Raw genomic sequence first — 27854 nt, 5'->3', positions numbered from 1 at the left:
CATTGTGTTGGCAGATAGCCTGGGGATGGGGTGACTCGTCTGGCCATCCTAACTTCAGGAGTACTTCTATTACCAGCCCCTGCATTTCTTGTTAGAGTACATAGTTTTCCCTCTTACTCCCAGGACTTTCAAGAAATCTCCCTCCTAAAAGTGCTGGGACCTGAAAGAAAGTATAGACTGTGGAGTTTGGGGAGTAGAAGGAGGATATTGCCATACAAGGAAAGACAATGTAAAAAAAATGGATTCTATCAGGAAAGACAAAAGCTGAGTAGAGATGTTATTGATGTCTGAAGAACTTGTGGATGGAATGGATGGGGTGAGTACAGATATATTTACCATATGCAAGAATATTAAAAAGAAATGACATTCTAAGAATTCTGAAAGAGGTAAAGTTAAAATGTAAGTATTTCATTTAAATGGGTAGCAAATGTATGGAACTCATCATTCTAAGAGGGAGTAAAGAATAAAAAGCAGTCAAATAGATGCATAATGAAGTTGGCATTTTTTGGTGTTTTTTTTTTGAAACAAGAAATGATTTAAAGATCTGGATTTTTAAAGTCCAATTCTTGGAAGGCAACCACTCAAATCTCCTCACAAACTACCCCTCAGTGCTTCTGTCAGAGACAGGATCCCTCAAGGACTCAATGGTTATGGCATATCTTAGAGTGTGCTTTAGCATTTCTGCATTAATTCAAGCACAAATAAGAATAGGAATGCAATTATTACCGTTGTCTAGCTCAGTACGTTGCTCAGTATGTTTATGACCAAATAGATGATCCTTTAACATAAGCCAGTTTTTACAAGTAAGCATCTTAACTGGCAAGTGAATTATTATGAATTTTTAATTTACTTGGCTATCCATTAAAGTGTGAAATTCTACCATATGCACAGGACAAAGTTTCCTCAACAAAAATAGATGGAAAATTTTTTGGGGGAAAGGGGGTACTGCTTTTTAAGTAACCATTAGAATGACATCTTTACCCTATAATTTTAAAGTTTAACTTAAAATTCACTCTATCACAGATTCTAAAATTTTTTCTGGTAACTTCAACTTGAAAGCTTGGGATGGTGTGGGTTTACTTTAAAGGATGTAAAAAGCCAAAGAAAAACTATTACTTCATCCCTATAGTTGCTTATGCTCCTAAAAACGTTGATGGAATTATAGCCTCAATAAGAGTGGAGGTGGAGGTCAGCAGAATGAAGGTTTAAGCTTCTTTCCAAATTACTTTCCTGATAATACAATCATAGAGATGAATGGGACTTGAAAAGGCATTAAGTTTATCTTTGCACTAGGCCTCCACCTCACTTGCTGCCACTAGCCCTAAATCAGGTTTCTTGAGGGTAGGAAATGTCTTGCTTCCTTACATTTGTATTCCCAGTACTTAGTACAGTGCTTGGCACGTACTGAGTGCTTTATAAGTTATATATAATAGCTAGCATTTATATTGCACTTTAATATTAGCTAAGTACTTTTACATTAACTCATTTTCACCTCACAACAACCCTGGAAGATAAATGCTATTACTACCTCCGTTTTACAAATGAAGAAACATAAATGCATGTGTGCGTATATGGGCATACATATATATATTTATGTGTATGTCTATATGTGCATATGCATATACAGTTATCCCTTCCATATTTCAGGGGCTGGGGGGTGTGATGTCTTGGCAATCTGGAAAATCTGCATAAAAAATTTTGGCCCTCCCTTTATACCAAAGAAGTCTGAATTATTATGGCATTAAAAAATAAAATATGTTGATATTACATAATACTATACACACACTTTATGTATTTCTGAGTTTTCTGTATGCTCTGTTGGCCTTCACATATCATCTGCCACTTCTGCAAAATTCCCCAAAAGTTCCCATTTAGGGGCAATTAGGTAGTGCAGTGGATAGAGCACCAGCCCTAGAGTCAGGAGGACCTGAGTTCAAATCCAGCCTCAGACATGTGACTCTTACCAGCCGTGAGACTGGGCAAGTCACTTAACCCCAATTGCCTCACCAAAAAAAAAGTTCCCATTCAATTTCTTATGCTGACCCAAAATATATCAAAACTCTCATAGGGCAAGTCACAATGTAGAAGGGATAACTGTACACACACACATAAGATGTCCTAGTTTGAAACTTTAATATCACAATACACACATATACACATACCCATATATTTACACCCATATACATGTAAGTGTATGTCTGTTGTTTTTCAGTCATTTTTCAGTCGTGTCTGACTCTTCCTGACTCTGGGATTTTCTTGGCAAGGATACCAGAGTGGCTGGCCATTTCCTTCCCTAGATCATTTTACAGATGAAGAAATTGAGGCCAACAGGATTAAGTGATTTATGCAGGGTCACACAACTAGTAAGGGAGGCCAGATTTGAGCTCAGAGAGATGAGTATTCCTGACTCCAGGACCAGCATTCTATCCACTGCTCCACCTAGATGCTCACGTGTGTGTGTGTGTGTGTGTGTGTGTGTGTGTGTGTGTGTGTATGTAGACACATACATGAATGTGTGTGCCTACACACAACATACCCACACACATATATTCCTCCTATAGTCCTACATTTAAATCATCATTCAACAAATATTTATTAACCAACTACCATAGCCAATACATTGTGCTAGGCACTGAAGATAAAGAATTAGTCCCCACTTCTCCAGAAACTTACAGCCTAGGAGAAGAATATGACAGGCTCGTGAATAACTAAAATCCAAATGTTAAGTAATCAAAAGAAATCATACAGGAAGGAACGAGAGATTCTGAAGAAGGAATTCTAACTAAGAGAATCAGGGAAAGTGTTAAAACTGAATGTCAAAGGAAGAATAGCATTTCAACGAGCAGTGATATAGACCATTTCTGTTCTAAGTATTGGGGATGGGCTGCACAAATGCACAAATTTGGTAGGGAATGGGATGAAATCAGGCCATGGCTAGTGGTCCCATTTGTCTGAAACAGAGAATAAACAAAGCAAAGTAGTCTAGAGTGCAGCAAAGGTAATTTGGACCCATATGGAGGAGGGCCTTGCATATCTGGATAAGGAGTTGTTATTCTATCCGGCAAACAATAGCCACCGTGAATGCTTTTGAGCAGTGAAATGTCTGATCAGGCTTAGACCTATACCTTAGAAAGATAACTTTGGCTGCATAAACTGTGACCAGACAGGGAGACCAGTCAGGAGGGTTTTATTGAAACTGTCCTATTTCGCTCTGGAAATTCCCACTAAGTCAGACAGTGTGGTTGATCACAGTTTTACAAATGTGGCTCAAGTCTCCATCCAGTGCCTTCTCTGCTAAAAGAGAAAGCAATACCATAAATGAAATAGCACAGAATATCTAAGTAAGAGAAACAAAGTAATACAATATATTCCACTCATCATATATAAAGAGAGCCTCTCACAGAGTCTCCAGGCTTCACTAGCAGAAAAGGGAACACTCCCCAGACAATTCACACTCCTGAGTTAGGAAAGTTGTGTAGACTTGTCCTGGCTCCAACTAGCTTCAGCACTAGCATTGCCTTGAAACAGTTCCCCTCTGTTTCCTCATCCTTCTAATCTTCTCTGCTTCTGAAGACACTATTCATTCCTTTTCAGCCAAGTTGGTGCTGTCATCTACTGGATTTGTCTTTCATCTAGTAAGTATTATATGGGGCAGCCAGGTGGTGCAAGTAGATCAAGTGCTGGGCCTGAAGTCAGGAAGACCTGAGTTCAAATCTGACCTCCTAGCTATGTGACCCTGAGCAAGTCATTTACCCTTATTTGCCTCAATTTCTTCATCTGTAAAATGAGCTGCAGAAGGAAAGGGCAAACCACTTCAGTATCTTTGCCAAGAAAACTTCAAGCAGGGTCATGAAGAGTTGAATATTACTGAGCAACAGCAAATTGTTATATTTTCCTCCTCCTGACTATCTAACCACTCTTCTTTCATGGGTCTTCATTCAGGTCATGATTGCCAACAGTGGGAAAAGGGGAGGGGGGAGTCCTTCAAGGTTGTGTGCTGGGCCCTATTTCACTTGTTGATCTTATCTACTCTTTGGTTTCAATCACCACCTCTATGCAGATAATTCTCAGATCTTCTTGCCTCATATCTAACCTCTCTCCCTACTTCCAGTCTCCTATACTCAACTGTCTTTTATACATCTTGAACTAGATGTCCCATAGATATCTACACTCATTGTGTCCAAAACTGAACTTGTTTCCATCTTCAAAACATCTCTCATGCTCCCTTCTCTCCTTTGACACAGCTAACACCCTGGTTCAGGACTATTACAATGGCCTGCTTCCAGTCTCTCTGTACTGCAATCCATCCTCAACTCAGCTGTCAAATTGATCTTCCTAAAATGCAAGTCTGGTCACATCACTAACCTATTCAATAAACTCCATTGGCTCCATATCATCTCCAGGATCAAATATAAAAACCTCTCTTTGACTTTTAAAGCCCTTCACTGGAGTGTATGGGTGTTCAGGGAGGACTAAAACCTCTGGTATGAGGGCTTGCCAAGCCCATTTTCAGCACTGTTCATCCACCTTTGGTGTCCACTGCTATCCAACTCTCACCTGTGGCTCCAAGAAGCTGTAACATGCACAGAAGCCATATCCCCGTAAAAACCCTCTAGGCAGATGGGCTAATCCAGGTTGAGGGTAACCTATAGACCTCAAACCCATTGATGAGCTAGGGGAATGTCTACCCCAAGTGTGTGAAGACTTTCCCAAGAAGAATGAGTACATGAGAACACTATGGAGCACTTATGGCATGGTCAAACATCAAAGATGCTAGGTCATCCACTGTATCTGGGCCATTGCTAATCATCTTGACCTTTGTACTGCCACAGGACTGTGATGATTTAGAAATAGGAAGTGAAGCTGCTGCTTTGTGCAACTCTCATTTAAAATTCAATTCACAGGCAAATCAAGACATCACACCATGATGTCACTGGTCCTCTTTGAAAATGAAGGTTGAACCTGGTCTTTTTCTACTTGTCTACTCTTCTTACACTTTAACTCCCCTCACACACACACACACACACACACACACACACACACACACACACACATACACACACCTTTCTCTGCTATCCAGTGATACAGACCTCCTTACTATTTCTCCCACATGATATTTCATCTCCTGACTCCAAATGTTTTCTCTGAATATCCCCCATCCCTGGAATGATCTTCCTCTTTTATCTCTGTTTCCTAGCTTTCCTGGCTTTTCAAATTTCAGCTGAAGTCTCACCTTCTGCAAGAAGCCTTTCCTACTCCTTCTTAATTTTAGTATCTTATCTCTGAGATTACCCTCAGTTTATCCTGTCTCTTACATACAGCAGTTGCTTGTATATCTGAGCTCCTTGAGAGCTGTGTTTTGTGGATTTTTTTGGGGGGGTTGTTGTTTGTTTTATTTTGGGGGGGTTGTTATTTTTTTCTTTTGTATCCCTAGCTGTTTGACCCTGGGCAAGTCACTTAACCCTGTTTGTCTCAGTTTCTTCATCTGTAAAATGAGCTGGAGAAGGAAATGGCAAACCACTCCAGTATCTTTGCCAAGAAAACTCCAAAAGGAGTCAAAAAGAATCAGACACAATTGAACAGCAAACCCTTCTGCTGCTTCCCCCCCAAAAAAAAAGTCCAGCAGAAATTAGTCTAGAAGGTTTAGATGAAGTAAACTACTTTCAACTTTTATCCTGCCTTAGGAAACTAGGACCTGTGCTAGGTAAATTACCTCTAAACTTCAGTAAATCTTAATTAAGGAAGAATTTAATAATTTGTGATGAGGAGATAGAGATCTGGCAACCTTTGCCCAGTATTTCTGACACTTAGGCAAAAAAAGGTACTTGGACCACTTATGGTACAATAGTCCAGGTGAGAGTGATAATGACTTAATTAGGTGGCAAAAGTAAGAGTGAAAAGGAGGCATGAATTCAAGAAATGAGGAGATTGGATTGGTAGTTCTTGGATATAGAGGGTGAGGGGAGGGAAAAGTCAAAGACAATCCCAAGATTTCAAGCCTTTGTGGCTGAAAGAATGATGAAGATAGAGAAGTTAGGAAGAGACAGATTTAGGGAAGAAAATAATTTCCATTAGGAACATGCTGGTTTGGAAGTGCCAACAAGATATCTAAATAGGAATATTCAACAGATAGTTAAAAATGTGGGACTTACCTTGAGGGCTGGAGATAGAGATTTGGGAGTAATTCTAGTAGAGGTATAGCCTAGTATCGAGGTGATAATTGAAGCCCTGGAAGTGGATGAAATCACCAAAGGAGAATGTATACAAAGAAAATAATGGCACATTCTGTTTTTAAAGACCATTAGGGAAAGAAGTTCCCTCAGTAGCCCATTCTAGAGTCTGATAACTCTCATTTTTATAGCCAAACTGAATCCCTAAAATTGCACTGAAGCCCATTTCCCTTTCCATAAGCCTCACTGCAGATGAAAAACAGCTGGCCATCATGACCTATATTATACCACTTTCATATTCTGAAAGATTGTTATTAGAGTATACATCTTCTAGTTCACTTCTGAAGGTGCTTGTCCTTCAGAAACAATAATTAATGGGCTACAGGGCTCCAAAACCAATAGAACTGGAGCCTGCCCATCAAGCTCAATTATACTGCTTCTATACATCTCTTGGCCTCTCCTGAAGCATGGTGGCACTAAGAAAACACATCTCTGTCTCATCTGACAGAAGATATTCAACTTTCAAGGACTCAGGAGGGTGACCTAGAGATAGTAACGTGTGAGACCATAGCCTCAAATTTAGATTTAAATGATAAGCAATGGACACTTCCAAAAAACAAACTCAAAATTACTTTCAATCTCATTAAAGTTCTACTTTTCATCATTATAATATGCTTTAATTATATACCTTTTTTACTTCACAAGGTCATGCTAAGTGTGTATTTTGACATTTTTTTCTGCCCCAAATAAAATACGTCAACATCTCAAAATTCAATGAAAAATGAATATGTGTAAATTTTAAAAGAAACTTTGTTCGCTTTCTTGCAATTCATATTTTAATGAGATTTTACATGGATTGAATTTAATAAACATATAGAAAGCACTTAGGGAAGGTAAGTGGCACAGATAGAGTACTGGGCCTAAAGTCAGGAAGACTCATCTTCCTAAGTTCAAATCTAGCTTTAGACACCTACTATCTGTGGGACCCTGGGCAAGTTACTTAATACTGTTTGCCTCAGTTTCCTCATCTGCAAAATGAGCTGGAGAAGAAAATGGCTCCAGTATCTTTGCCAAGAAAACCCCAAATGGGGTGATGAAAAGTCAGACATGACTGGACAACAAAAAAAAAACACCTACTATATGCAAAGCATTGTGTTAGGGACTAGGGATACAAAGATGAAAAGGGGAATGGTTTCTACATTCACAGAGCTTACACAATTCATTGTTTACACTGATCAAGAATTATCTGTGTATAAATAATTAGGATATATTGCTGTTTGTCCTTCATTTTTGAAGAGGACCAATGACATCACAGGTGACGTCTTAACTGAAGTCTGAATTGGACTTAAGTGAGGTAGAACTGTGCAAAGTCTCAGCCTCATTCTCTCATCTGGAGTCCCAGTGGGAAGAGAAAAGTCAGGACAACTGGCCCAAGATGCAGTGAATAACCTTGGCATCTTTGATGTCTAAGCACTCTGCAGCACTTTCTTCAGCTGCCTTTGCAACAAATTGTTCTCATCCACCCATTCACTGGAGGAAATCTTCACATGCTTGGGGTAGACATCCATCTAACTCACCGATGGGTGTAAGGCCTATTGGTTACCCTCAACCTGGTTTAGCCAAGATGGTTTTACTGGGGTGTGGCCTCTGTGCATGCTACAGCTTCTTGGAGCCACAGGTGAGAGTTGGGTGAAGGTGAACACCCGAGATGAATGAGAGCCCTGAAAAGATCTAGGCAAGCTCTCACACCAGAGGTGCTTTCCTGCTAGTGAGTACAATATAAGATAAAGGGCAGTGGAAGAAAATGCTGTAAGAAAATTTGAAGAAGGAAAGATGATTCTTGGCCAAGGAAATCCAGAATGTTAATGACAAATATTATTAGATTGTGTTATGTCTCAACCTAACACATTTAACTGTCCAAAATTCATTAAAACAAAAATCTATTTCATAGCTACTGTATATGTAGGGCTCCATTAGGTCCCAGATGCTGATTTTGACATCTCTCTGCCTTGTTTACAATTTGAAATTGAGTCATCTTTCTTTGTTTGATCACCTTCAATCACATTCATTGTAATTTAAGAGGGAAAGAAGAGAAATGATAGGTTACTAGGCCTCCTTCTAATGTCCTGGGGCCCTGTGAATAAAGACCTGGGTTCTTTGCCTGCCTCTAAATTTATTCTTTTTCATTTTAGGTAAAGGGAGAGTGAAGCCCCAACATCTAGATTTTGTGGCTGGTTCAGCATCAATGCCCTGAAGAGCAAAGAGTAACCTTTAGGACCCAGGCCAGTAGTTACTGAGACAAGGATCCCTCCCCCAGTTATGGTGTATCTGAACATGAACTTGGTGGGACCAATGCTATGTAAGAATTGAACTAAGTTTGAAGCTATTTTTCCCAGAGACTGAGATGGGATGAGGGGATTATGTCTTCTAAGGTATTGGGAGGAAATGTTTTTACTTTTGTTCTTGCTATATATTCAAAGTAAATATCAAGCTAATTGATGTTAATTAAATAGTTACTAGGGTACTAGTCATGTAGCTTAACAGTGAAGAGAAAACTGAGAAAAAACAATTGGAGACATGTATATCAGATGTGGTAACTGTGTTGAATGTTAAAATTTGTTATCCTAGACTATATGTATTTTTTTTGATAGTTTTTCTTTTCTTTTTTTTCCCCCAATTGTTCAGTAGTATGTGTTTAGGAAGAATACGAAGGAGAGATAATAAATGCTTGTCTAAATAAAAAAATAAATAATTTTTTAAAAACAAAGAGATAAAAGACCATTTCACAAGTAAGAAATCTTTGGCAACCTTTCATTACATTGATTACTTTGAAAGGTTTATAGGAGGACATGTCAAGATTCACATACTATGAAAAGGCATATATTGGTTGCAATATGCATCAATGGCTGGATTCCCACATTGATGAGGTCACAGATACATCAATATATCAGAGTGATCAACTATCATCCGTAGAATTTTTTCCCTTATATATGAACAAACTCTATTACTTTTCATATATAGGGATACATGGAGGCAGCATTACGTAGTAACAGCACTAGACTTGGAAAAAGTCAAATAACATCTCCAGCACTTGGTAACAGTATGACCCTGTGCTTCAAAACCTAATTTCTCTGACCCTCAATTGATTCACGTATAAAATGAGAATCATAATGCTTCTTCTTCCTACCTAATAGGATGGTTGCATCTTATAAACCTTAAAGTATTATGTAAGTATGAGTTACTATTAATTTTTTTTTAGTCTCCAGACAGTTCTATTATATTTTTCTAAAGAGAGGAGAAAAGGTTTAAAATTATTTAGGGGAATGAGACATGATACTTTTTCTCCCTTAACAATTGTTTCTTGATTTTATTAAGGCCAAAAAAGGAAAGAAAAAAAACTCACATTAGACCATGTTATTAGTTACTAACTATGTAATTCAACTAGAAAGAAAAATCATTTTTGTCAAGGTAGTAAAGATATTAGATGAGACTTGTACATTCAATTGCAAATTATAGATCAGATTCTGTATGAGAGTTATACAAGGAATCTTGCCTTAAGGGAATAAAACTCACACAACACAGCAAAAGCATTTCTGTTAACAAGTAATATAGTCATGGATGATACTTAAAAAAGGAAACAACACTATTTCATGGAACGAAAATAATAAGATTTAATGACATGGTCATTTTTGATAATATATCAAAATGTAAGATGCTATGTTACAAAAAGATAGCTCTTGCTCTTATTTGATCAAAAACCAATAAAAAGAATTATGACTAAATTATCATGAGAACAATATTTCCACACATTCTTAGATATTGTATGCCTAGAGTGCAAGCTAACTACATACAATCATATTGGTTATATTTCAACACCACTATTAAACCACAGGTGCTTGGTTCTAACAGCAAAACCCATAATTTTAATAACCTAAAGCAAATGTCAACTAACATATAACATCCCAATATTAAAATAAGAGAAATTAAAATAACATAAAAAGTCAAAAGAGAACTTTTTTATATCATAGATATCAAGATTTCAGATAACTTTTACTTAACCGAAAAAAATTAGGATTGTTCTCAAATTTAAAGACCTATTCTTTGAAATCTAATGATCAATATATCTATCAGAAGTATAGCCATTTTAAATGTATATGTCCAAATTACTCCTGGCATCCATTAACAGTATGGGATATGAACATTGATCAATTGTCAGTGTTTAAAGTGATAGAGAATTCTCATGTTCCCATTTGTATGTATGTATAATCATAAGATCACGAATCTGGAGATGGTAGAGACCTCAAGCAAACATCTAGTATGATCCCCTCACTTTACAGATGAGGAAATGGAGGCTCAGAGAGATTAAGTGACTTACGTAAGGTCACATAGGCAGGAAGTACCTAAGACAGGATTGGAATCTGGGTCCTCTGATTCCAAATGTGTTACTCTTTTTACTTACCTCTTTTTGACTTTTTGTGTTTTGACGATTTGTGAAGTAGCAACATATTCAATTAATATATTTAATTTGTGCCCAAAACATAATCTGATTTCACTTACTAAATTCAGGATTATGTGGATTTCTATAACACAGAAGGTAATATGTTACTACTTTACCTCAGCTCCAATTCCTGGTACTCTTTTCATTGAATAGAACTTGTAGATGAAAAAAGAAAAATTTTCCTAAGATATGCCCATCCATGGAAAATATGGAATTGACAAATTGATATAATTTGTATTAAATATGAAATTTCTTGTGTGCCTACCTTAATCTTAAATATTACATTTCTTATGTCTTCATTTGTTTAAGATGGTCAATAAAAATACACTTATTTTTATTGGCTATATTTTGTTAGTTAAGAAATATGGGAATTTAGGAATCTTTCTTTTGAAAAGATAATTTACAGTTATAAGGAAAGTAAACCTCTTGGGCTGAATGTGTCATTAATCTTTGCCAGGTAGATAACTAGCTATCTGGAAAGATGGAGGTGTGACCTACTAAAAGCAGATACATTGGACTAAGTGACCATATGAGATCTTCCTTCAATATTCAGTTCCAGTATGTCTTCTGAAGGCCTTTCCTGATCCCCCTCATGAGCTAGTCTGTCCCCTCCCTCCAGAAAGTATCCTGTATTTTCTTTGTATATATTTTGGCAGATTTCTTTGTCTATTATTTCTACAGATGGAATATAAGCTCCTTAAAGGCAGGGACTGTTTCATTTTTGTAATATCCTTAGCTACTGGCATAGAGTCAGACATAACGTATATTTAATGGATATTTATTGGTTGATTGATGCCTGGCCCTGAGATTCTACAATTGATATTAGTTACATTGCAATCATTATTTGTTTAAGAGAGTTGCAGTTTCCTCTGGGCAATCTGTGAAATTATTTTACTCAAAATTTACATATTAGTCATGCTGGGAGACCCAAAAACATTTCACCAGGCCTTTCACCAACTCTGTTTTTTTGGGAGCACAATACCATTTATCCAACTGCTCCCTAAGTACTCTTGACTGCAAGGCCTTTTGCTGAAACAAAAGTTCTATATCCAAATAAGTGATGTTCATTTTCCAAGTTTCCAAGTTTATGTATATGAATGCAACTCAAATTAATGAGCATTCATTAAGCACCTGCTATGTTCAAATCACTGTGCTAAGTTCTGGAGATAAAAAGACATGATCAGAGAACTCTTTTAGGGAGTTTATATTTTACTGAGAGTTTACAACTTGTAGACAGATTAATGGACATAAAATATCAGCAAAGTGACACCCTCCCCTCCTCTCATTTCGAGTAATTTTGAACTGATATTAGAGGTTAGGGGTTCATGAATGGACTTGTTTGAGTGATTGTGCCTAGGCTATGCCTCTTCTAGGCAGAGGTGAGACAGTAGCATATTCTAGATATGTAGGACCATCTGCAGAGACAGAAAATTGGAAAATAGAATACAAAAATACTCAACTGATATTTGTCTTTTTTTAGAGTTCGTACTATTTTTCTTTGCCTGTTAACATTGTTACAATAATATTAACCTAGACAAACTGACTCACATAAATCCAATACTGCATTACTGGTCTTCCAATATTCCTTTCACAGGTTTGTAGCATGAGACAAACAATATATGTGTTTTGTGCTTGAAAAGTGTAATTAATATTATAGACAAAAATGAACTTTTCTTAAAAATAAAAAAAAAGAAAAGGTAATTTACAATACGAGAATTCTCGTCTACCTAACCATGGACAATCAGCAAATGTTCAAGTCTTGCATTGTTACTAAAATGATGTGTGTATGTATGTATACAAGCATGCCACACCCTCAGGCCCTCCACAATGAGAATTTAAGTGATGTTCTTTGCTAAAGAAAAAGAGAAAAAAGAAAAACAAGGCTCTTTAGAGGCAAATTTAAAACATATTCCAAAATTTCCAAAAGTTAATATAATTACAAAATGGCTTACAGAAATCCAGCATGTTAAGATTTTTCATGGCTTCTGCTGTGGCTGCCATTGGGGCTACAGCAGCACCGAAGCCATGGCCATCTGATACCCAATGGCCTTAGGCATCAACAAGGGCTACAAAGTTACCAAAAATGTTTCCAAGCCGAGAGACTGCTGCCAACGTGGGTGATTGACCAAGCACACCAAGGTTGTGAGAGATGTGATCTGGGAGGTGTGTGGATTTGCCCATTATGAGAGGCGGGCCACAGAATTGTTAAAGGTCTCCAAGGATAATCGAGCCCTTAAGTTCATCAAAAAACAGAGTGGGAACTCACATCCCAGACAAAAGGAAGAGAGAGGAGGTCAGCAACGTCCTAGCTTCAATGCGGAAGGCTGCTGCCAAGAAGGACTAAGCTGGACCCTGCCAACCTTCCCCACTTACCCAATAAAGATTTGACAAATAAAAAATTTTTAAATTTTTAAAAAAGATTTTTCATGGCACTTCCTTGGTCCTAGTTTTTTTCATTAGTTTCTTTTCCCAAATGATATTTTGGACCCCTTCAAAAATTTTTACTAAGTTTCAGCATATCAGCTATTTATTATTAGCATTCTTTCCTAGAGATAGGAAAGTACCTTATAAGAGACTACCTAGAAAGCTTCTAAACAAACTTTAGAAGAGAGAAAGGAGAAGAGGGAGAAGAGAAGTGCCTAGGATTTCATTGGCATAGGGAATTCTCAGGTAAAGAAACTCCCTTTAACAATGCAAGTCAGCACCTCTGTAATTTACAATGTTAGAGAGCTGTTTAGGTTCAGAGCACTGAGTGGTTAAGTTATTTGCCTAGCATGAGTAGAAGCAGGATTGGAACCCAAGTCTTTTGGGTTTTGAGGCTAGCTCTTCATATAAAATATATAAATAACCCAACTCTGACTAACATTTATATAACACTTGTAGAAGCACATAAAACTCTCTTCTTTTAATTCAACTGAAAACATTAAGAAATGATATTTTCTCCAGTCTAAAAAATGCCTTCTAGATTTTTATCTGTTCAAAAGCTAGGTGGCACAGTTCATAGAGCACTGGGCCTGGAGTCAGGAAGACCCTTATTCAAATCTGACCTAGGACAGTAATTAGCTGTGTGACCCCGGGCAAGTCACTTAATCTCTGTTTGCCTCAGTTTCCTCAAAGGTAAAATGGGGATAATAGCACTTATCTCCCAGTAAGAATCAAATGAAATAATAATTGTGAAATACTTAGCATGGTGCCTGGCACATAATAAGTGCTATATAAATATTAGTTATTATGACTGAAACTGTAGGAGGCCAATAATAAAGGCCTTTGTAAGGTAAATGGGTTCAGGGTAGAAAAACAAACCTTGAACAAAGAGTACTTCTCATCTAGTTAGACTCTGCATTCCTCTAGCCAAGAAGGTTTAACCTGGGACTCTGGGGAAGGGCTGTCTTTTCCATTCAGAGAAAAGAGCCATCTTTTTCACTCAGAAAGGATTACTTTTCAGTTTTTTAAGTTAAATGTTAACCCCAAACTGTATTTTACCATATTATAACATTTTTCTTCTTCAAAATTCCTGTAAATGGGGTAAGAACATATCTGAAGATACGGGGAGGAAGTATTTTGATACCTTTGACATATGTCTTTCTAACCTAGAAATGCTTGGATATTAGATTAATGTCAAATTAACTTCTAAAATGTTTCAGGCAGACTTGTGCCTAAAATGCAGAATAGACTGTTATTATTGTTGTGATGATGATGATGATGAACATTATACAGCCAGATGGCACAGTGGATAGAGTGCTGGGGCTGGAGTCAGGAAGACTCAACTATGTGAGTTCAAATCTGGCATCAGACACTTATTAGCTCAATGACCCTGGACAAGTCACTTCCCTGTTTGCCTCAGAAACAAAATGGAAAACTATTTAGGCAGGATGATACAATGGAAAGAGCACTAAACTTGAAATCATGGGACCTGAGTTTGAATTCTGATTCTGTCATCTACTACTTCTGTGACCCTAGACAAGTCACTTAACCTTTCTAGGTCTGTTTCTTCATCTGTAAAATGACAAGGATGGGGGAGGGGAATACTGTAAGGGGACTATGGCCTATGGATTAAATGATCTCTGAGTTCCCTTCCAGCTCTCTATTTATAATCCTTTAATTATTACTACCAAATTCATCCTTTAGAGTTTCTTTTAAATCTCTATGGCTCAGACCAAAATACGACTTTTTAAAAATAAAAGTTCTGTTGGTTAAGACTTTGTTAGTTTCCCCAGAAAGGCTGCATTACATATAAGTTGCTGGCCATAAGTAAATGGATGAACTTAATTTTTCACACAGCTTCCACTTTAGAGCAAATGAACCACCATTTACCTCAAATTGTCCTGTATCCATTTATGGGGCACAGTAACAAAAATATTTTCAAGGGAAAAGTACATTGAAAAGTACATCTAATCAATAACAAAAGCATCGCAGTTGCCATTTCACTTCAGGGGGAGCTATGTGTTGAGGTTTAGGGGTGCTGGCACCCCAAAATATCAAGGGCAAGAAAAAGGGGTCCTGACTGAAAGAATTTGACCCAAGCCAGAGACAAGGTTTATTAAAGATCCACCATATTGGTCAGACTCTTAAGGAATCTGAACATTAGTGAGCTATTGGCCAAGTTCTTAAGGAATCTGAGCACCTTAATGGAGACAAAATGGACCTTATATACAGAAAGACTGTGGGAAGGATCTAGGAGTGGCCAAGTAGTCTGAGGGGAATGTGAGGTAATAGAACACCAGGGACCTGGACCACTGGCCAAGGAAGTCTAGATAGGATTGAGGGTGGGAAATGGCCATGGGGAGTTAAAACAATGGAGGGCTAGGAATAGAGAATTAGGAGATTGGGTGTAGGAAAGGCCAGCTGATGGGATTATACCTTCAGAGGCTTCCTTGATTCAGTAAGAGAATTCAAGGACAGTCCAAGGGTTTTCTAGGGCCTGCAGACAAATGGGACCCAAATTCTTTTCGGGGTAAGAGGCAAAGGTCTTGGCTTGGGCCCATACCCTATCACTATGGACAATTGGGATGAGGTAGAACATCTGGGGAAGCAGGATACATGGGATATGGAAGAGCCTCCACAGGAATTAGGTAAGCAACAGAATTAAAGAATCCATTAATATAATGTTAATAATTAATTAATATAATATAATAGGGCAGAACAAAAAAGGATGCTTGAAGTCAGTACAAGGTACCAGAAAACAGAAGACCTATAATACCAGAGGGAGCAGAGTAAAAAGCAGGTGACCAAATGACCAGGCAAACAATCGTCAATCAGATGTTCCAGGAGAATTTGAGGTGGAAAGAGTAATTCTACTTTGTTACTGAAGAAGTTTAAGTTTGCTGTCTCAGTCTTCTCTGCTTTCCTATTCTTCTTAGTAAAACAAACAAATCAAAACCAAAACCACCATTCTTACTGAGTGTGGGCAAGAGATAATGAGTGGTGATAACTATAAAAAGTAAGCTGGCTATGAGAATGAATGACAGCATTAAGAGCAAGCAGAGATATTTCCCTATTGATAATCAGTTGCTCCCCCCCCATACACATACATATAGATATTGGGTATGGTTTTAATAGTATTTATATTTGCACTACTACACTTGTCAGTCGTCCTAGTCAATAACCAAACAAGTAGTTATTCAACTCAATAAACATTCAGCAAGTTCCTACTACATGCCAGGCACTATGCTAAGCAATGGAGACACAAGAAAAAGAGACAATTCCTGCCCTCAAGCAGCTTGAAATCCAATGGGGGAAAACAACAGGTAAAAGAAAGCTGAAAATGGGGGTGGGGGAAAACGTGAGGAGGTCACCAGAGGATACTTGGCATGGGAGCATGGTGTTCCAGGAAGCAGAAGCCAAATAGAGCTGCCAATGAAAAATGGAATTACTTAAAAGGTTGTCAAACTGTTATGATGGAAGTTCTTGAGTTAACACCGAGGGAAGAAAAAAAAATCAATGATGGAATCAACTGAGCAGGCCAGGGCTAAAACAAAATATTTTTCATAATTTAAGAAATCACTGATGGTATTTGCAAACTACATTATGGGACTTGTGTGCTCACCCAAGGGAAGTTGAATTTGTTTGTTTGTTTTGTAAGACACATGACAGTTGTTTCCACAATTCAAACATTTTTCTGAATAAATTAGTTATAAACTGTTTAAAAAAAAAAAGAATCACTGAGTCATGAACTCTAGGTTTTTTTAACTTTGAAATTATTTTTGTGGAGTTATATAAACAAAGTTTAAATCAGAGGTAGCTTGGTATAGTGGATTGAGTGCTGGACTTGGAGTCAGGAAGAACTGAATTCAAATTTGATTGCAGACACTAATGTGTGACCAAAAAAATGACTTAACCTCTCTGTGCCTCAGTTTCCTCATTTGTCAAATGAGGATGATAATAGCACTTACTTCCTAGGGCTATTGTTCATTCACTCATTCAACAAACATTTATCAAATTCCTACTATGTGCTAGGCACTGTGCTAAATGCTGAATATACAAGAGGGAAAAAGAAGCAACACTTCCCACCTCCAGTAGCTGCCCTCAAAGACCTCATGTTTTAATAAGGGAGAGAGCCTGCAAACATGTATGTACATACAAGATATATACAGTGTCTTTGGGAGGTCATCTCAGAAGGAAGGCATCAGAAGGAGGTAACCAGGAAAAGCCTTTAGTAGATGAGTTTTGAATATAATAATGCTTAATAAATGCTTGTTGACTAATATCAGGAGGGAAGGTGATCCCTAAGGGGGATTAGGAAAGGTTTCATTTCAAGGTGGCACTTGAGCTGAACCTTGCTGTTAGGATCACATTAAATAATGTACCTGTAACCCCTCCCTCAAGGTTGTTGCCATGGAACCTTTGATGGGGCAGCAATACTAGTGTTCAGAGAGAGAGAAGAAAGAGGAGGAGGAGGAGGAGAAAAAGAAGATAGAGAATGTTATGAAAAGCAAAATGGATAATTTTGATTACATTAAATTGGAAAGTTTTTGCACAAAGCCAATGCAACCAAGATTAGGAGGGAAGTAGAAAACTGGGAAAGAATTTTTACAACCAGTCTCTCTGATAAGGGCCTCATTTCTAAAATATATAGAGAATTAAGTCAAATTTATAAGAATACAAGTCATTCCTCAATTGATAAATGGTCAAAGGATATGAGCAGGCAGTTCTCAGATGAAGAAATTAAAGCTATCTATAGTCATATGAAAAAATGCTCTAAATCACCATTGATTAGAGAAATGCAAATCAAAACAACTCTGAGGTACCATATCACATCTATCAGATTGACTAACATGACAAAACATGAAAATGATAAATGTTGGAGAAGATGTGGGAAAATTAGTTGCATTGTTGGTGGAGTTGTGAAATGATCCAATCATTTTGAAGAGCAATTTGGAACTATGCCCAAAGGGCTATAAAAATGTGCATACCCCCTATTGACTTAGCGATAACACTTCTAGGGCTGTATCCCAAAGAGATCATACAAATGGGAAAAGGACCCACATGTACAAAAATATATATAGTAGCTCTTTTTGTGGTGGTAAAGAATTGGAAATTGAGGATGCCCATCAATTGGGGAATGGCTGAACAAGCTGTGGTATATAAATGTAATGGAATACTATTGTGCTATAAGAAATGATGAGCAGGCAGAGTTCAGAAAAACCCAGAAAGACTTGTATGGAATGTTGCTGAGTGAAATGAATAGAACCAGGAGAATGTTGTACACAGTAACAGCCACGTTGTGTGAAGACTAACCTTGATAGACTTAGCAAGGCAAGGATCTAAGACATCTCCAAAGGTCTCATGATGGAAAATGCAATTCACGTTCAAAGAAAGAAGTATAAGTTTGAATGCAGATTGAAGCATACTAATTGCTCTTTTTTTTCTTCTGTTTTGTTTTGTTTCCTCTTTCTGGAGGTTCTTCTTATTGATTCTAATTCTTCTTTACAATATGACTAATGTGAAAATATGTTTAATAGGAATGTATACATGTAGCCTATATCAGATTGTGTGCCTTGGAAAGGAAGGCAGGGAGGGAGGGGGAGAAAATTTTAAGACTCAAAAGCTTAAGGAAGTGATTGTTGATAAATCAAAATAAATTAACAAAATTTTTTTTAAAAAGAAGAAAAAGGAGGAGGAGAGGAAGATTAAGAGTCACATTGGTTCTCTATGCTTCTTTCTGTGGTGTAGCAGAGAGTTCATGAAGTGAGGAATCAGAAACAATAGAAAGAGTCAAAGAGGATGAACTGGAAAGGAAAGCAAACTAACAAAACTACCAGAATCCAGTCCATAGTACCTGTGTTTTTCCTGTTTCCCTGGAAGACTGCCCACAGAAGCCACACTACATTTACTTTTACAACCACTTTACCTTTAAGTAGCTCCTCCCTCTGACCAGGGGGTAGGAAAAGTTAGGAGGGTGAAATTCAACTCCCCTCCACTGCATGTGATATTGTAGTTTGTTATACCTTATGTTTAGTGACTGTTTGTGTCCTAAGCTATCTAAAACTGATATTAAAATACATGGCCACTAATAATGATTTATATCCAAGCCTATAAATCCTTGATTTGAGATCAAGAGAGCAGAAGTTACCCAAAAGTGAGAGGAGATATCCCTCAGCTCGGGAATATCAGAAAGGTGGGGGGGGTAAATCAAATAGAGAAATAACTTTTGCAATTTTAGTCATCTTTGAGGTACCCATACCCCAGACTGCTATAGAGCCTAGAGAAAAAGACATAAAAAGGAAATGAGCTAGTAGCAGTTAGAGGTTGAAGTTGGTGTATTTTTTTTTCAGTTAAACACACATACAGCACTCAGACCAATTTCCATTCAGCTCTAAGTATTACATAAATTAGAAATGCTACTAGAAGCACTATCATAGGGGAAATAAACTCATAGTCTTAGAGCAGAGGTGGGGAAGTTTTGGCCTTGAGGCCGAGGCCTTCTAGGTCCTTGGGTGTGACCCTTTGACTGAGTCCAAGTTTTCACAGAACAAATCTTTTTATTTGTTCTGTGAAAGTTGGATTCAGTCAAAGGGCCTCACTTGAGGACCTAGAGGGCCAAATGTGGCCTTGAGGCCAAAGGTTCCCCACTCCTGCCTTAGTGTTTCCATTGATGTCCAAAGAGGACTAGAGCTCTAGTGCTTGAAGCTCTAGAAGAAACAATCTCAGAGACTGGTTTATAGTAGTTGTCTGGATTTGTTTGCCCATGGTAAACTGAGGTAGAGACCTGAATTTCCAGCTACCTAGTTGGCCTGGGCTGGATATTTTCAGATTAATTCCCTATTTAACCAAAGGAAGTTCTGAACCTAAAGGAGAAAAGCTGCTTCAGTTATAAAGGTCATCCTTTGCTCTTAGTGACTCAAGTCTCATCTCCTTCCTCTTCAACACTATTTTTTCAGTTCTTAAAATATTACCTAAACTTTTGACCTCGGTTATGCCCCTTCAACTCTTTGACAATTCATTATTTTTAAAAATTGATTTCCGGCAAATATCTCCATTCTCCTGGTTTTGTCTCATTTTGTTTCATTGCCTAGGTTCTAACTTTATGATTCTTCCTTGACTCTCTCTTGTCGTATACATCCTAATCCTGGCTTGCCCATATGGCTCTAACTACCAACATTCATGCAGTATCTTGCCATTCTGTTTACTTGGTGCTAGATCCCCTGTTTTGCCTTGAAGATGCTGGGGAATTTCTCAACCCAAAGATCCTAAGATCCAGCTGGAGAGTAATTTCTCCCATATTTATCCATTTGACTGGAGGTCAATAAATCAAGAGATAAGACTAGAAGATTAACCATTTAATTAGTCCCAGCTGATGACCAGTTGCTAAGTGGCTAGAAACTCTGAAAAAAAGAGAGATACGGTATAGGGTTTTATGTAGCCTTAGGACAGGTGGCAAAAGGAATGTGAATCTGCTCAATTATTTTCCATATTTGGAATGTTGAGTAATAGGGGCAAGAGGTCAGGTAATTTGGGGTTGGGAGGGTAGGGAAGATTGTTCTAACCTTATTTTAACTTGATAACCTTGTTGCCTAAAATCAGGTTTATCCTGGTTGGGATGTTTCTCTGTGGATAATCACTTTAGACGATCTTGGTGGTGCTGGAGGCCTCTAATTAATCCCATCAGAATATCTACATGGGACAGATCTCTAAGATAGTGGAGGCCTTCCTTTGAGCTAGAATTGAAATAGAATACAGACTGACAGTCTTGTCTCTGTTTACAGAACCCTTCTGGCTCAATTTCTTTGTTTTCTAAGGCTCACAGAACAAAGGTTTCATCCATTTCCTCCATGAGGGCAATTCTGTAGAACTAGTCTAACCTGACTTGTTGCCACTTATATTTCTAGTATTAACAATTGTATATCTTCTTTTCTTCTCCCACTAATTACAAAAGAAGTAAAACTGTTAACATAATGTAATGGGTTTGAGTTAATTTATTGTTGGAGTTTCTTCAGAAAACTTTGTATTCTTAAAGTGAAAAGGCCTGCTTTCTTTCTATACTATTTCCTATTTGAAAATGTAACAGAGAACTGAACCCCTCTCATCCTGAATCATGGTGAGGCCAAGGGTGCATGGTGAATATAAAGGGGGACTGGCCAATGATTCCAGTCCTTACCAACTTGTATATCGTGTATGTCGTTATATGTTAACTCATACAATTCCCTCATAGACTTTGGAGCATATGTAAACATTCCATAACTGGTCCCAGACCTTACCCCTTATTTCACTTAATGTGAATCCCAGCTAAAACCCTACCTTGTCAAGAAGCCTTCCCCAACCTCTCTTAATTCTAGTGTCTTCTCTCTTTTAATAATTTTCTGTTTATCCTGTATATAGTATGCTTTTTATATATATTTGCTTACATGTTGTCTCTGCCATTAAATTGTGAGCTCCTTGAGGGCAGGGACTGCCTTTTGCCCTTTTTTGTATCCTCAGTTTAGCACAGTGCCTGAAACATAGCAGGCATTTAATGTTTATTGATACCAGCCTAGTAGCACTCTGTGAAGGAAGGATGTGCATTCTCCCCTTCTGAAACCAACACATAGCCAGTGAATAAGGCCTTAGGTTCTTTGTTTTCTGCTTGGTGTCCCTACCTCAGTTTTCTCTCTGCTCCAATTTTTCCTCTGTTCAGCTGCCAAAGTGATCTTCCTGATATACAGATCTGACTATGTCACCTCCCTACTCAATAAACTTGAAGGGCTGCTCCTTATTACCTGCAGGATCAAATACAAACTCTTTTGTTTGGCTTTTAAAGCTATTCCCAATCTGAGTCCAACCTATCCTATACAATTCTCCATGCCTGGAATACTTTTCACCTCTTCCTCTTAAAACCCTAGGCCTCTTTAATGTCTCAGCTTAAGTGTCCCCTCCTATGAGAAGTCGTTTCTGATTCCACCAGTTAGTAATACTCCACTTCTCCCCAAAATTTCTTTGTATTTATTTTTATAAATTTTGTACTTACCTAACGGTGTGCCTATTATTCCCCTCACCTTGTCCCTTGTAAAATGCAAGCTCAATTCTATTCCTGACCTATTCTATATTGCATCTGTTACTGCTTTATGCTTTTTCACATGAAAGCAACTAAGAGACTAGTAGCATGGTGACCAGATATGGCAAAAGAGAAGGGAAAGGGAGACATTTTTAAATAGTCTAGTTAGGGATTTTCTGTTAGCTGATGAGGCCTAATGGTAGCTTACAAAGGCTGGGCTGACGCATATTTAGCTGAGTGGTAGGCTCAAGCAAACCAGCGCAAATTGCTCATACCTGAGCAGAGCCTGGCAAAAAAGGAAGTAATCAATTAATCTATCAATAAACAATTATTAAGTGCCCTCTGTGTGCCACATACTGTCCTAAGCCCTGGAGATGTGAAAAGAGGCCAAAGACAGCCCCTGCCCTCAAGGAGCTTAGAATCTAATGGGGAAAACAACATGCAAACATGCATGCAAAGCAAGCTACACATAAGTGGTAAATGATGAACAGAGGGAAGATACTAGAATTAAGAGGGGTTGGGAAAGGCTTTCTGTATAATGTGGAATATTAGCTTAGTTTTAAAGAGAGGTCAGTAGGAAGGGACCAGCTGCTTTAAATGTGTCATTATCAGAGCTCCTGTGCAATTCAGAGCTCATGACTGTGGCAAACACCTATAGCAAAGAGGCAGAGTGCCTTATCAGTTGGCAAGAGAAATTTTCAGGGAGAGCTACAAAGAACTATAGTTCCACTTGGGATGGGAATAGGGGTGTGGGAGCAAGGGGATATGGTAATAAAAGCAAGGAAACTCACAGACTTGTAGTAATTTGTTGTGTTTATCTTCTTACCAGGGGCACTGACCAAATGTATATGTGAACTAAACGCAAATATTTCCCTGACTGAGAAGGTAAAAGGCCTAGAAGAATGCCTCTATACTCCGGCTAATTAGAGAGAATGAAGATTTGCTAGAGGGTGAAAGAAATAATCATTGACAGAATCCAGGAGGGAAATGATTGGGAGGTAGCAATGAAATTGAATGCAGTATCAAGAGGTTGATAAGTGGAAGAATGTAACACAGAGGATGAAAAACAGAGAAGAACCTGTGCACTGGAGCTATGTGACAAGCATGAGGTTATTTTCATAGAGGTTGAATCTCAGCCTTCTAAAGAAACAGTATCCCTTGCTCCTGAGAACAATAAGAACAACCCAGGTGTAAATAAAACTGTTAATTAGCCCTAAGAGAAATAAGTGCATCTTGAATGGTTGATGACTCTCTTCTGAGGATTACAGAAGCAGCTATATGCAGGTCGGACTAACCAACAGGAAGATGAGCTGCTTTCCTGAGGCAGGCATCTGAGGTATGATGGAGAGCCTGCCAAGACCTATCAAATTCCACTGACTCATACCCATTTCTTCTGATTCATGTGAGAATGAATGATACCACTAGGGGAAAAAACCTAGAAAGCATCTGTCTAGGGTAAAAAAACAAAACAAAACAAAAACCCCTTAGCTAAGCTAAATGATTTAAAGCCAAAAGTGAAATTTGTAGCTCTTTTACCAATTAAAGTTAGTGAATTTTGGAAAGATTAGGACATTTTAGAAAGTGAACAGAATATTATGTAGATTGTGACAGGGAGCAGGATTTAGTTTTCTAGCTCCTGGTATATTTTACTGAAATAATGGAATCAGGGAGGGAAGGAGTACATTTCGTGAGTATTAGGATGAACATGCTTGGTGAAAGAAAAAGCATTTAAAAATGAAAATAGAGTGAGAAAAAGTACCCAGCTAAAAATGTTTAGCCAAGTACTATAGAAAGTAGGTAAGTGAATGAAACAATTAATAGGACAAATAACTTAGAAAACATTAGAGGGTATCTATGGCCTTATCTATCAAGAGCAGGGAAAGCTGGTTTTGGAGCTGAAATATCTGAGTTCAAATCACAACTCTACTATATACTATTTGTATGACCTTTGACAAATTAGCTAAACTTCCTGGGCCTCAGTTTCCTCATCTGTAAAAATGAAGTAGCTAGACTAGATAGTAGTATATAGCACAGATATAGAATACACACACACACACACACACACACGCACACACACACACACACACACATATATTAGTCTATAAATATATATGGTACATACTATATATAAAGTAGATAGTATAGATAATAGTAAATATAGATAGTTGCTAGACACTAAGATGTCTTCCATACCTACATCTATTATCCTATGACCCTGTGTTACTTACCAAAGCACATGTACATGGCTAATTGTTAAAGTGAACTCAACATTTTAATTGAGGGAGGTGAATATAACAAATATATAACTAAAATTAAGTGGATGAGATTCAAAACTAGAATGTAACAAGGAAGGGATATTATATAGTTAAAGTAAACAGAGTTAAGGAGTGGTGGAGTAGAATTGTTAAATCAAGATATATACCTGCCTAGTGAGACTCTGTATTTACACTTCTAATCCACATGTGCCCTAGCAGGTCAGGTCCCCAGAGCTTGGCTGGCTACATCTTTTTGTGTTTCTAGGGGAATCCCAGAGAGAAAGTGATGCTCTCCTAATCAGCTATTTGAAATCATCTCTTTATCTATCTACCATATGATGCTGCCTCTTATGTTTGTCTATACTCAAGCTTGTGAAATATTTACATTGCTGCTTTGCAACTATAAAGTGTCTTAAGTACATTCAGGTCACATGAAGTGATTCTATATATTTGAATTCACACTATTTGAAGTTATATTTTTGTAAAATATTTCTCTAAACCAATGAAAAGAGATACTGTGTATTCAAATAATATGGACAATGTCACAGGATCCAAGGCCTAGCTGTATACCATCTAATGTGTCCTCAAACAACCCTGTGAGCCCTAAGGTATTAGTATTTGTTAGCTCCATTTTATTTAATTTAATTCTTCAGCAATTTATGGTTTGGATGTTGTAGGTACTTCCTCCATAAATGCAGATTACAATTATTCTTCTTCAAATAGTTACCATGAGTTACAGTGGCTAAAACATATACACATATCACCACATAAAAGCTATCTTTTTTTGTGCGGAGGCTTTCCAAACATCTAATATAATTGTCCACTGTTGAGCTTATCTTCCAGGAATTTCCAGTTCGGTAGGGTCTGACAGAGTTCATTTTTCTTTAGCCTAGCTTTTAAGAATCTAAGGTTTTCTCCATGCCATGATAAAATAGTGGAGTAGGGCTTTAGGGGAGAATTAGTACTTCGGGAATTAAGTTTGGATAAGAAAAATGAGATTCAGGGAAATAAAACCAATGTCACATAGGAAATAAGGCTCCTAGTTGAGTGTAGCTCCAACTCTGGAATTTGCAACTCTTAAAAGTTGGAGTCTTCTACAAATGAACTGTTAGACTAACTACTACTTTTATACATAAGCCCAGGAATACAATCTTTGAGCTAGTCACAAGATATTTCCTATATGATACCATCTATCTATCTGCCTCATCCACTGGCAAAAATCCTAAAATCCTCTCAAATTAATGATTTATACCTTACAGTATGATTGTAGGAAAATTCCTTAGTGCCTAGTTTGCACTATTGATTGATTAATTCAGTGGAAGTATCGGACCTTCTTTGATTACATCAGTTGAGGTTGGGGTAGAACCTACGCTCTTGAGGACTATAGGTATTTCAGAAAAACATCAAGAAAAAGAAACCTTAACACAATATTTCAGGGAAATCATACAGAACTGTTGCACCCTTTTCAAAGAAATGTTTCTTGCCAGAAATATAGAAAGGAGGTAGCCAACTAGAGATTGGGAAGATAGAAAAGACCACAACAGAACCAACAAATTTAACTCACCAAGAAATATTATAGTCAAAGTTAAGGATTACATCCAGGTCCCAATTGTTGTTTGTTGTTTTTTGTCCTTCCTTCTGGAAGAAGACCATGACATCAGGAAGGTGATTCCATGACTTGCAAGTGAATTGGATTCAAGTGAGGCAGCCCTGTGCAAAGTCACCAGCCTCATTCTCTTCTCTGGGGCCATCTAGATCTAGTGGCAAGATACAGATCAGCATGACTAGATATGGCCCTGGATGCAGTGGGAGATCTTGGCTTTTTTTTTCTCAGGTCCCAATTAATACAAATAATGAATCCTGTGAAGTAATCACATACATTCTGATTCACACTATTCAAAGTTCTAATTATGTAAAATATTAGTTCCAGTCCAATGGAAACATACAAGGAATTCAAATAATGTTATGACTTCATGGGATTCTTTATTTGTACTAATCTAGCCCTATTTGAGAGAGGTGAATATAACATATATATCACTATATGGATGGGATTCTAAACTAGAACGTAACAATCTAGCCCTAACTATGCAGCTAGAAAAAAATCTTTCACATCCCAAAGATAATAACTTGAAAACAATTCAGGATTACTCACTTACAGGAAATCAGAGGAAAAATTATGACATCTCTTGCAAATGTGAGCCTAACCACCAGAAAAAAAATAGCAAGATTTTCCAGCAAAATGGAAGAATTCAAGACATTCCTCCAAAAGAAAGAAGAGGTGAGAAGGGTATTCAACATGCAAACTAATCAAATAGAAGAAAACTAAATACTTTGAGATAGAAATGAAATGTCTGCTTTCACATTACTACGTCTAGACAAAGTGACAAATTTACATTGAGAAGGAAATGTATTTGTTTCTTCAGAAAAAAAATTGCACTTTGTATGAGAGATGTCAAGAAGGGAAAGATACCATTAGTAGGCTAAAGAATCTAAGGAGAAAAAAATGTATAGAGAAAATCAGAAAGACAATAGGAGGAAGAAGTGAATTACTACTTTTGAGACAAAATATATCATCCTCTCGTTAGTAAATCAGTATTGCTTGGTGATTGATATGATAACACACTGGAACTCTTCTCAGGCAGGCAGAGAAGATGATGCCCAGGAAAAGACTGCTCAAAACTGAGAAGGAGAGGTGAATGAAAGGCATTTGGTTTCTCCTCCTGCCTTTGAAGCAGTGAAATTATAAGGCTAGAACATTTGGGAAGAAATCACAAAGGGAAAATTGGTATTTTGGTCCTGCCCAAAGAAAAAGAACACTTTTGAAATACCATAAAATGACCCTACAGAGGAAGGAAGGAGTGAAACATCTTCCAATGAATTCTTCTTGTGATGGAGGTAGCACATGAAATTGTATATTTCAGAACAGATTTTTGAATCCAGGATCATGCTTCTCAGTACCAGTCCTTAATTGGGGGAGAAAGTGGTTGGGACCCAGAAGAGAAAGCTCACAACTCAGAGAAGATTCAAGAGGGTACCCTAAGTTTAATTGGAAGATGGCGTGATATGAAAAAGAATAAGCAAAAGAGGAAAAAAGAAAGAATAGGATCAGGCCCAAAGTATGTGAGGGCAGCTAGATGGCACAGTGGAAAGAGTGCCAGGCATAGTCAGGAAGACTTGAGTTCCAATCTGACCTCAAACACTTGCTAGTTGTGTGACCCTGAGCAAGTTACTTAACCCTGTTTGCCTCAGTTCCTCATGTGTAAGGAAATGGCAAACCACTCCAGTATTTTTGTCAAGAAAACCCCAAAAAGGAGTCATGAAGTGTTAGACACAATTGAAACAGCTAAACAGCAACAAAGTATGTAAGATATGGCAAATTCCTCATTGTACTCAGCTGTTTATGTTGAGAATTTGTATTCCTAAACAGCAAAAGGAATAATAAAGAATGCAAGATAAAACTA

General features: G+C 37.6%; 1 long non-coding RNA gene and 1 pseudogene across 1 annotated transcript; both read left to right on the top strand.

Annotated features, from left to right (window-relative positions):
- Positions 1-27854, top strand: LOC110215638 (uncharacterized). Its single transcript, XR_002326586.2, has 4 exons — positions 1-316; positions 3595-3635; positions 8363-8529; positions 22968-27854. It is a non-coding gene; the product is annotated as an uncharacterized LOC110215638 (long non-coding RNA).
- LOC110215637 (large ribosomal subunit protein eL36 pseudogene) lies at positions 11026-13012 on the top strand (annotated as a pseudogene).

Source organism: Phascolarctos cinereus, unplaced genomic scaffold (assembly GCF_003287225.1).
Source record: "Phascolarctos cinereus isolate Bilbo 61053 unplaced genomic scaffold, phaCin_HiC Scaffold_726;HRSCAF=1367, whole genome shotgun sequence".
NCBI classification, from domain to species: Eukaryota; Metazoa; Chordata; class Mammalia; order Diprotodontia; family Phascolarctidae; genus Phascolarctos; species Phascolarctos cinereus.
Note: the sequence above shows the minus strand (reverse complement) of the source record. Positions and strands in the feature narration are given on the sequence as shown.